At 36.9% G+C, this 12015-nt stretch overlaps 1 protein-coding gene across 2 annotated transcripts in view; it reads right to left on the minus strand.

Moving 5' to 3' along the window:
• Window positions 1-8584, minus strand: part of LOC139131809 (organic cation transporter protein-like) — a 30762-nt gene extending 22178 nt beyond the window's left edge. Inside the window, exon 1 of one of the 2 annotated variants that reach the window (XM_070698089.1) lies at window positions 8500-8584. The gene's annotated coding sequence lies outside the window, so the exon portion shown is untranslated. Of the gene's footprint in view, window positions 1-2560; window positions 2653-8499 lie in introns of those variants that run through there. The other variant, XM_070698098.1, reaches the window with a different exon arrangement.
• Between the last annotated feature and the right edge of the window lie 3431 nt (window positions 8585-12015).

Consider the following 12015-nt stretch of genomic DNA (forward strand, 5'->3'; position numbering starts at 1 on the left):
AAAAGTTTATCTTCTCATTACGGTTTAAAGAATATTTTACAATTAAGCATTACATAACATTCTGCCCTTTTTTGCAATAATACTTTTCTCGTTTATTTTCTTCCGTAATTCCATCGAATTTTTATTTCAATCGAGAAAGACGGTTGCACGTCATCTTTATCTGTACAGGCACATTCAAATATTTAATGACACGTATTTTCAAATGAATGCTCTTTTATGAAAAGGTACATTAATAAAATGCAATGATATGGACGAAAGAACTTTTTTCTTTATTATTCATACACGTTTAAGACTTAAATTTTTAGAAAGAAAATTTGACAGTTTATTTTTACTCTATGACGATAATATTTTTGAAACATTTGGCGCGCCGTACACACTCACTGTGAATTAGACAGACCACGAAGTCAATGAGCAACATATAGGTGAAAGACTATTTTTCACATTGCGATGTTAAGCTCATTTTTATGAGAAAAGAGACATGTATATGTATATGGAGAAAAAGCAGAAGACATATTTGTAAATTGTTTGTTAAGTGACAATCATATATGCATCTCTTGAAATTTTGTGGTTATAAGGTATAACACTAGTGTAAGAATAATGAGGTTAGAATAAGTTAGTAAGCTAAGTTGACAGTAATTAAGATTACAAAATTATACACTAAGCTGGGTAAATCTGATTGAAATAAATGTTGAAAAGTAGCAAAGTCATGGTCATCTTTTGTCTAATACCTTGTGTAAGTTCATGAACTTTACATAAATCTTGCTGTAGATTTGTTGCTAATGGGCAATAACTGTGTTTCAGATCATTTGAGAGCAATCCATCCATGACAGGTTTAAATTGTTATGTACTTCTATTGAAAGGAGAGAAACTTCTCAAATAATTTTTTTCCCTGTAATTTGCTGTGAGAACACATGGACAGATGCTCAGGACTCTATGCTGGTGCTACCTTGATAACTAACCTACAACTTGTAACGTCATTGTCTAACCTGTTCACCCCAATTTCCTGTAGACAGGTCCACACTCTCCATTGATAACAATGGGTTTGGGCCGTACCATTGTAGTGAAAGACTGTAACATGTGAGGTTGTGGATACTTAATCTCTGGAATGTCAAAGTCTGTATATTGACTCAAGGATGTTTACTTAACAAATGCCTAGGGTCATCTCAAAAGTGAGAATCTAAACTATGAAATATGTTTTTTTTTAATGCTTTTGATGCCCAAAAGAGCATAGAAATCTCTTATACTTCGAATCAGCCATCCTGCATATTTCTAACATTCATCAAAACCTCATTTCTGTTCCACAACTCATAAAACAGTTCACAATGCAGGATTGGTGTACATTCCAAACTACATATATGAAAGACCCCTAAAATCAATTAGTAAAAAAGGGGGTTTAGAAATTTCCAAAAACTATATAACCGCTGCTCCGTTTGGCTCCATTTTTCCGAATTGGAACCTTGAACCAGTCTACGTATCAGCATCAAATATCAACGCAGTCTGTTCAGCAGTTTTTGACTTTTTGTCGTTTACGGAAATGGACGACATCAAACACCGGTTTGAAACCACCTCTATATCACTACTTCCAGTTGTGATAACAACCGCCTGCGGAGACCTTCTGTCTATAATAATCTCTGAGGGCAGACTTTGGCAGAAACCCATTGTTTTGCGGTGATGATGCATCATCCAGGCATTGGAATTCTGAGATAAAAAGTTGGGTTTAGATCAATTTATCTATGACAATTCAATAATCAAAATATTTGATTAACCTTTGAACTAATGGCTGACGTGATGGCGAAGCATTCATAAAGTTGATGTGATTTTCGTAAGATATTGTTAAAATAATGGCGTACGCCGTCTTTATAGCAATTCGACGAGTGCATTTCGACGACCAGAATGAGAACTGGCCGCGGCAATTAATGATAATTCAGTCAAGAGTTTCAGTCATTGATCTAAAATTTGTATCTCGAGAACGAGCTTGATCTTTCTCAGGGTTGGCTTGCCCTCCTTTTATCTATTTGAGGATAATGTTCGAAAAACTGCTTTACGACAAAAACAACCATCGGTAGTGTAGTGCTGTCTCAAGTATTTTCAACATTTTCCTTCTCCATGAGAGAACCGTTTCTTGTCAAATATTAACTTCCTCATGTTAGACTCCGCAAAAACTGCGGAGTTGGGTGTTTCAGTGAAGAAATTTTGGCTCATTAAAAATTAGATATAGATATCAAAATACACGACGTTCACGATCATCATAACGGAACGCGACGAAGTACGCTTGCAGTTGCTCTTCCAACTAGTATTTTTTAAAATCGCTTACAAGTAACATCCTCAAACCCCCGCTATTGATAACCAATGCAACCGAAGAAAACCAAAACCAAACAAAACTCCGTGGTGACGATTTAGTTTTGAAAGAAAAACGACCCACAAAAAAAACACGGTATACAATGGTCCATGCACTGCCCGATGTTCACCATAAAATGGTCGAAAAATGCATAGAATGCACAGTACTGGCCTCTGAATGCAAAAGTGCAAAATGACTCCCGTGTGAAATTGTCCAACCTACCTTGACGAAAAGGTGTCAACGAACAGAAAATGTCTGCTATGAGTAGATGCAAGCTTTAAACAATCCGGTCTCGTGTAAACGATGACCAATTTTACGGACACTCGACAAAGCAAGTCATAATTGATGACACAGTCCCCCCTAGTTGATTGGTATTTTGATTACAAGTCCTCCGAGGGCGAGGATAGTGTCATGTTCATTAATTAGGGCTGCAATACAGATGGGACTTTATGGCCGAGAATGAGTTCAATGGTGAAAACGTATAACCAATGTGGGCCCCACCCTAATTACAAAAGCTCATTAAATAAGTCCAGTTGTAATTAATCGACAGGATGTTGCCACACATGTTTTCATCTTATTATTACACTGACAAATTATCACCTGTACCACATTTCATATAATTTGATGCAGTGCTTTTGGACATTCACCCTAAAAATAAAACTTCAATATGTATTCGCATTAGCAATTAATTTAATAACGCTAAGTGTCACTGAATTGTATTACAGCTGAGTGGGATCAAATTATGTACCAAGTTTCATCAAATTTGATGCAGTATTTCTGGACATATCACGCTAATTTGGAACGCCACTTAAATATATAAAATGAAAATTTGTTAAAATGACGCTGATAAAATCTTTATTCATTGTTAACGCAATGTAAGCTCAATATTTCTACCGATTTTAATGAAATTTGATGAGCCATTTCTTGATATAGACTAATTACGAAAATTCGTGAAATATGCAAATCAGCATTTAATTGACATGCTACTGCTTCATATCTTTGCACGCCATTACATTACTGGAAGATTAACATCTTTACAAAGTTTTATCAAATTTGATGCAGCATTTTAGGCATATCACACTAATTATGAAATTTCATCAAATATGCAAATTAGCATTTTATTGATATGATACTTCGTAATGTCTTCACACAGTATTACAGTACTGACAGATCAACATCTGTACCACGTTTCATGAAATTTAATGCTGTATTAGTACAGTAGGAAAGTTCATTTAACATGCAAATTAGCAATTAATTAATACGGTACTGCTAAATGTATTTGTATAGTACACTATAGTAGGACTGTTTGCTGAAGATTTGTACCATGTTAAATTTGTTGCAGTATTGGGAGACATATCACCCTAATTACAAAAAAAAATCATCAAAACATGCAAATTAGTAATCAATTAACACAATACTGACATATGTCATTGTTTGCTACTCGAACTCTGTATGACCAACACCTGTACAAAGTTTCATTAAACTTGGCCCAGGCGCACCAGAAACAGAGCTCTAAACACTAATTATGCAAATTAGCACTAATTATGCATGCCAAACCAAATTAAATGGACGTGCATATGAATGTCATGGTGTATTATCCTTGTACCAAGTTTGAAAAGAGTTGGCTCAGACATGTCTGCGATATCTGTATCAAAGGATCCATGAGCCCCTTTGGATTGATCCTGGAGCCCCTGTGGATGGACATCAAATACAGAAAACAAAACCGGCGTCATGCGGCCATTTTGGATCCGATTACGCAATCATTTGCGAACGAAATTTAAATTGTGTACAGCTGCTTCCTCAAGAAACGGAAAATCTTACTATTGCAATTCCGGTCTGAGTTACATATTGCAGAAATCAATGCGTTTGAATTTCTACCGATTCTGCATTTACAATTGTGAATGCTATGTCAGATAACTTCCCGGAGAGACACAATATTGTTAGCCACAAACGTATTTGAAGCACTGCTACCAGAAGATACACCTAGGAGCCTCCTCTAAACATTGTTGTACATAACTTTTTAGTTTGTTCAAAAACCTTTGATTTGTAGTTAAACCACAAATGGCAGCAATAAATTTTCCTACAGTAAGCAGAAAACACTTTCTTGACATCAATAGAACAGTGTTTTCATTGTCTCAATAACATATTGGCTCTAACACAGAAAGTACGTCTTTGTCGTTCAATATCAACATCATCAGCCTTATCACTAGTAATAATATGCCCCAAGTGAGTGTGCTGAATAACAAATTTTATCCTGTTAATGTTGTATTACACGAGTTCGATAAAGGGTAATTTTTCTGCCATTAAAAACTGTTCATTTCGCTTTTCTTTGAATTCTAGATTATGTCATTTTCTTTAGCGTAATCTTCACATACATGGAAGGATATACTGTAAACCCTTAGTTAGTGCTGAATGGCAAATTTTACCCTGTTACCGTTGAGTATATACAAGAGTACGAGAAACGGTCATTTTTCTTCCATTAAAAACAATACATTCCGTTTTGGGGGGAATCATGTCATTTTCTTTACCGTAATCTTCACATTCATGGAGGAGATACTGTAAACCCTTAGCTAGTGTCACAAAGCTTCTGAATTAGATCAACAATGTAAATGTTAAAAAGGTATGGAGAGAGCACCCCTCCTTGCCTTACACCATTACTTACAGAGAACCAATCAGACATTGAATTTCCCCATCGAACACAAAACAAGTGGGTTTTTATACCAAATAAGAAGGAAATCTTACTATTTAAAGAGGGGCATTCCTATCAATAAGCTTCTGCATTAATTTGAAGTGATTCACTGGATCGAATGCTTTCGATGCATCGAGAAAACAAACGATAATCGGAACCCCCTTTGCTGGTATAGTATTCAACTATTTCTTTAACTGCGAATAAACAGAGGTCAGTAGAAAGGTTACGTTATGCAAACTTCAGAATACGTTTTAATTTAAACAAATCTAAAGTATTCTAATCCAATGGGGATATATGCCATTTGTATAAATAGCAAGTAATTAGTTTTGAACGGACAAAAATTTCGACAAAACTTAGTCCAATTTATTGTGACTCAAGCTAAATTGAAAATGTTGATAATTCCACTGTGTCCACGTCATGACCACTGGATGACATTTTGACCTTAGATCGTAAACAATATGTGCAATCTGTGGGAAAAAAGTTGGAACCACATTTGTCCTAAAGGAGGCAATAACGAGCCACGACATAAACCTTTGTCCAGAAGGACATTCTCATGAAATATTCAGTCGGAATTGAGAGTCCCAACTTGCAAGAAAACAGTTAACTTCTCCCGCCCACGCAGTGTCCTTACGAGGTCATCTCTACATTCCACCGGCTGTTACACTGAATGTAATTGGACAGGCTCAAGTTGCATTCGCAAATACTGGGGGTGGGAAAGGCTTGAGAAATTCAGAGGGAATTTGAAAGTTTTAGGCCAAGTAGAGGGGGTTTGAAAGGCTTGCACTGGGTATAGGGATCTGAAAATATTTTTCCCTGTTTTTTGAATTCTATTTTTTTCAGATTCCACAAATTGCTAGGTAACTCAATGAAAAAAAAAAACATTGATAGTGATTAAACATATTCTGAAATCATTTTATAGCTTTAAATGACTTTTATTCTGAAAAAATCTAAATAGTATGAATGCAATGGAATTTCCATTGGAAACACAACACGTAGACTTTGTAACAGGAGACAGGTGTTGTAATTGTTTACATTTTACATACTTTTGTTCAATGTATAAACCAGAGTTTCTTGTTCTATTCCCTGTAGCATGTATTAAACACCAAGAATCCACTTTACTTCCAATATCAACACAATTAAGCCGTATATTGTAATTTTTACGATTGAATTGCAGGCCAGGTTAGTACTGACTGTATATAATACAAACTGTTGACAATCCAAATACTTGGTTTAGGGAGTAAAACATTGAGGACACAAAAATATATGAAAATATCAACAAAATTGCAGCTACCATCCCTTTCACAAACTACCGATGAAAACAAACATCTATTAAGGCTGTATTCAACAATGTGAATACATTGGCATTTCAGCATTGTTTGTGAGCAGATTGCTCTTCAGGAAGAACATGTAATTGTCCATAGAGAGTAACTGAGATGCGAATGATCAGTAGCTATTTTTGTCAACAATTATATTCTGTGTGTCGACATCATTTTCCTGTACTGTTTTTGAATCATATTGAATGTTTTAAGCTTGTTGACGCAATCAGAGTAATGCAACAGTGTTATCGTAACACTTGACTTAAAATGTTGAATATTTCAACATATTTGGAATTGCAACAAGACACTTTGATTGATACGAAGATCAAAAATAGTTAAACGTTTGGCCATATAATATTCGGGATTTGAATATTGTGATGATGTATATGCCCTAGGGGCATTTGAAATGCTTTTGAAGATTTTAAGAAGGGTCTAAAACGAATAAAGTTTTCAATCGTAGTCCATTCCCCATCAGAATTTGTGAATGCAGCCTTCGTACCAATGTATTGCCTATTCGCCATATACAGCAGGTCAAAGTGGTCACTACTCTGCGACGAATAGTAAGTCGTATTTTTATATGATTAAAACCCAATGAACAGCTCTGTGGTGGCATCGTACTGCCGAGTAAATTGTTCACTCAGTCTGATAGACTTAAAGATCCGTCGCTCGAGGAGGCTACGCTACCCAGAGCGACGAACTTTCAGTCAGTATCTAATCACAGTGGTGGGACTGTGGTCTAATAATATACTCGTCAACTCGGCCCACTTCTGGTTATTTATTTACTTTGTATACATTAGCCGACGCTCCTTTTCGCGCCAAAACAGTGGTAGTACAGTTAAGTGATGTGCACAAATTAATATGAAAACTGAGTTGTCAAAGGTTGCTTAAACACTGTTTATGTCTAGAATTATTTCCCTTTTTTTCACTTTTCTGACTATTACAATCTCTGACAGATATCTTGTTTGTTGACCTTGAATTCATTGCCTCAGACAGATGGCGGTCACGTGACACAGATATGCTCGTCTAGTGGAATTCAAACATGTTTAGTAACTGCAGCTTCCACACTACAGCTATACGTCGACACTTGGGTTGCCTTTATCCGAAATACCTATATACATCGATCAGTTGCCTTTCCCTTGGATATGGATTGCACATACCTCATCTCACCATTCTTCCTTTTTCACTTTACAATTCCATCAGGCTTATCGAGACACAAAAACTTGAACACCATCTTGAATTCGCGGTATGAGTCATATGTTTTCAAGTTGACTGCACATGCACTGTCTACGGTTCGGTGTTGATCTCTTAGCCTGAGAGCCGATTGGCTGCTGGCACAGACTTCGATTCCAACACGTGGGTTTTCAGAGTTCATATATGTCAAATGTACGGTTCCACAAATGTTCGGCGATAACGATTTTTCAAACTACAATTGCGGGATCAATTTCGGAAATAAAACTCCTTTACACCATGTGAAATTACCGAGCGTAACGCAGTAATTACTCGCGAGCTGCAGTATGTGAACTACATCAACAGGTTGTCTGCATTACGACCCCGTCAGTAAATAACACAGGGGACTGTAAATAGTGATGCATCCGAGTGCAAAAAAGTTGAGCTTGAAAAACAGGCCCTCGTTAAATTTCTTACCTGTACGTCCCTATCCTCTCAGATCGAAGCTGCTTATTTTAAAATTGATTAATTTGCACACTGCGTTGTCCCCGTCACAAAAGCCTCACACACGGAATAGTATGACCTCTAACTTTAAACGAATTAAGATATGATGCATGATTGGTTTGATATGCATGGTGCATGTGTATCGGACTAGCCACAGATACAAAAACACAATGCATGCATGGACTGTAGCGCAGAGTAGTGAATGAATGCCATTTTGGAATGTATTTAGTTCATTTGCAATTCTAGCCAAAAACCGAGCCGAGTCATCCGACCCTACGACAAATACGAGGGAAACACTGAGAAAGTCTGTTTACTAGTCTGTTATGTTTACCAGCGCGCGGGGACATTGCTGCACGTGCTTAAGTAACTATATAAGATGCGTTAAGTTGCATTTGATATATATAAGATCGGACTGTGTAAGTGCAAATCGACTCATTCAGAATATAATAAGAGATTAGGACATCAAGTGAAAAATCGAAACTTACCCCTCAAAGTCCGGATTTTTTGGTTTCCTTCATGGCGAGTACAGGTTCAAAAACATCTCATTAGAAATACGACATGAGCTGATAAGAAATCAAATCGATTTGGGTTAATAATTAACAGTAAGACAGAGCAGTAATGCTCACAACGTACGAATCAAACACGCAGTTGCACGGGGCCAGAAGGCATTACTTTCATAACAAATGTGTAGAATTTGTTGACGTTATCAATAAAGTTAACAAATGTGTAGAATTTGTTTACGTTATCAATAAAGTTAAAGTTTTGTAAATCATTGATAAAAATATGATATTTCTGTCATTATTCCATGCTTACGTTTACTAAGTATCGCCAACGGCCGGGCGGTTGTAGCAAGGGCCCATAGTTGTATAACTGCGCAGTAACTTGCGATATCACAGTATTGCCTTTGCAGTCCTTCTGTAAATAATTATTTTAGAGAGACTGTGCACAGCATAATGACAGAGATATCATATATTTATCAACAATGTTAATAATTATAAACTTATCAATAACATAAACAGTTTTTACACAGTAATAAACCCTAAATTATCGCTCTGGGCTGTGCAGTTGTTTGATCATGAACTCTGACCGACAATGTATTGTTGAAATTAAACTTCATCATATTACTTCAAATAACAGTAATCTCTCGCTCTAACGACTACCAGTAGTACGAATTATCGGTTATAACGTACGTACAATTAATGTGTCCCCCGAAAAGGCTAGTCTGGATTCGAATTCCCTCATTTGAACGAACACCTCAGTTTAACGAACGTTTTCTCTGTCGCCAAGCATGGTCGTTAGAGCGAAGATTTACTGTATATATATATATATATATATATATATATATATATATATATATATATATATATATATATATATATATATATATATATATATATATATACAAAAACTGAAGAAGGTAAAAAATTAAAATTACGACCTTTAATTTGTTTTGTCTGACACTGTTTTGTGAAACTTGCGTATAAAGATATAATGAAAAAATACAAGTTTTTGAAGTTTGCCAAAGTTGTATCGGCAAAATAGGAACCCGTTGAAATAACTGTGTTTTGCTGTCAATATTATCAGAAAACACGAAATTTGTCATAGAAAAATTCAAAATTCATTGTAAATGAATCTAATCTGTGCAATTTCTTATCTATGTGATTCCATCAACAGTGTATTCTTCTTCTTCTTCGTCTTTGAGAGAGAGAGAGAGAGAGAGAGAGAGAGAGAGAGAGAGAGAGAAGAGAGAGAGAGAGAGAGAGAGAGAGAGAGAGAGAGAGAGAGAGAGAGAGAGAGTTCAGCGATCTTGTTCGGGGGGGGGTCAGTTATTCAGTTTTGGGAAATATTATTTAGGACCATCGTATGAAAATATTTTGCTGTTAGGGTTAAACGAGGAAAAGTGCATATGAACGCAAACGCAAACGAATAAGATTGCAGAACAGATCGTTGAGTGTTGACTAGTAGTCCAATTAGAAAAGGATGACGTTTTAACCATGAGATCGCGTGCTTTATCATTAAAAATTGGCAAAGAAATGCGGTTGTCTGCCCGGCACGTACTTTTAGAAAAATTACCACACAACTATCGCAGTACCTGGCTCTTCAATAACATAACCATACAGATTGTTCTCAACGATAACAATTCTAAAAAGACACCTATCCAATAATCCTAAAATTCAAAGAGTACCGACCATGTAATTCACTTGAATTGCCTTCGAATTATTAGCTACGTACCTGCGCTCATTAAGCATTGTAAGCCATTATAAAAAGAGTAGTTACTCAAGGCATGAAAATTCATTACCTCTCTCGCTACCCCCATCCCGTGTAGGAGTGAGCGAAAGCAAGCTCGTAAGCTTACTTTATCATTACGGATAATTACAGCCTCGTTAAAGACGAGAAAAGGAGTTCAAAATGTTAAATGAATTGTAAGCCCCTCTTACCTATTTCATGCCACTGATTCCAAGGACAGGTGCCGCCAACTTAACTAAGCTGTCCGTGCATAAAGGTGTTCGTCCGCAGTTTTTCATCGGGCGGGCAAATTTCAAAACTAATAAGCGAGCGGGGAGAATAAATTCGATATTTACTGTGGGCGGGGAAGAGATTTCTTTTTTTAGTGGGTGGGGAGAAAAATTTTGACAGTGGGTACCGGAAAATACGTATAGGGAGGGAAAGCCGTGGTTGATAGAACTTGAGGGGAGATTAAGCGCCTAACTTAGAGGAGAACAATGTGCCAAGGTATACTTGCTAGCTGCTCGCACGGTTTTGCGTTGATCTGGGTTGCCTGGTGGGCAGCTAGTGAGCAGTGGGGAATTTCAGGAGTGATAAGAAGGCATTTTGCCCCGTAGTGGGGAGAGGGCAGTGGGGAGCTAGAATTGTTGTGGGGAGTGGGGAGCGGGCAGACCATAGATATTGGAGGGAAGTCACGGTGGGCAACAAAATTCCATGGGAGGGCACATTTTCTGTGAATGCCAGTGGGAGGGCAGTTACGAACAGCTCTACTTTCCCCTCTAAATTTTAGGCCATATAAGTAAAATCGGCATATCAACCTTCAAAACGTGTTTTGTGATGATTTTGCGAAATTGATGAAATTTACCAATTGGCGGCAGCTGCAAGGAGTTCGTGATCGATGATTCTACCGTCGCCCTCATTCACATTGCTTTCTTTATGAAATGTCCAGTGAAGCCAAATGCTCAGACTCGCGACTTTTTGGTAGACTTCCAAACATTCATTTTCTGTCGATGCATTTGAAATTAGCTGCATGGTTACGTTGGACTAATAATGGATCTTTACGGAGTTCTAGTCTCCCGCTAATCTGATTTTTGAAATGGGCCTGCATGACTAGAGGTGAGTATGGCTTTACGGTGAGCGAAGAATGGCCAGCTGTTTAAACAATGATTTTGACTTTACGTATACCAGTGAAACTAAATTCAAAGCAAACAAAATGAATCTTCATCCCTACACACTGAAACAGTTGACATAAGGCTTCTTATAATTTATGAAAAATTTACATCTAATCTAGACTACTCTTCAAAAGTCTTGCCACAGACTAAAACACTATAGTGTATATAATGTCCCTCAGTTCAGCAATACCCGACATGCTTTGATTATAAAGTGAATTCTAGGTGTAGAACAAAGCGATATGAAACGGAATATAACACTGGACTGCTTCGGTTTTACTCCTAATCTACTGTTCTCTTTGATTCTTAATTTTGTACACAGCAGTTTAATTATAATTATAATTATATTTTGCAGTGATTGCTTATTTAAATATTTATTTTGCAAACTCATGTGATTTAGATTTGTTTGGTCATCATATGATTTAAAACTCAAATTATTCAGTTGCCGTATGTCCTCATAGACCGCAAGTTATGGGAATTTGAATTTACTGATCACCAGTGGTAATTCATGATCGTTGTAATACGACCGACGGGAAAAGGATTACAAATAGATAAGCTAAGGGACTGGTCAGTTTCTTCTTCGGCCTGGTGGGAGGGAGGGGGGCG

Source organism: Ptychodera flava, chromosome 1 (assembly GCF_041260155.1).
Source record: "Ptychodera flava strain L36383 chromosome 1, AS_Pfla_20210202, whole genome shotgun sequence".
NCBI classification, from domain to species: domain Eukaryota; kingdom Metazoa; phylum Hemichordata; class Enteropneusta; family Ptychoderidae; genus Ptychodera; species Ptychodera flava.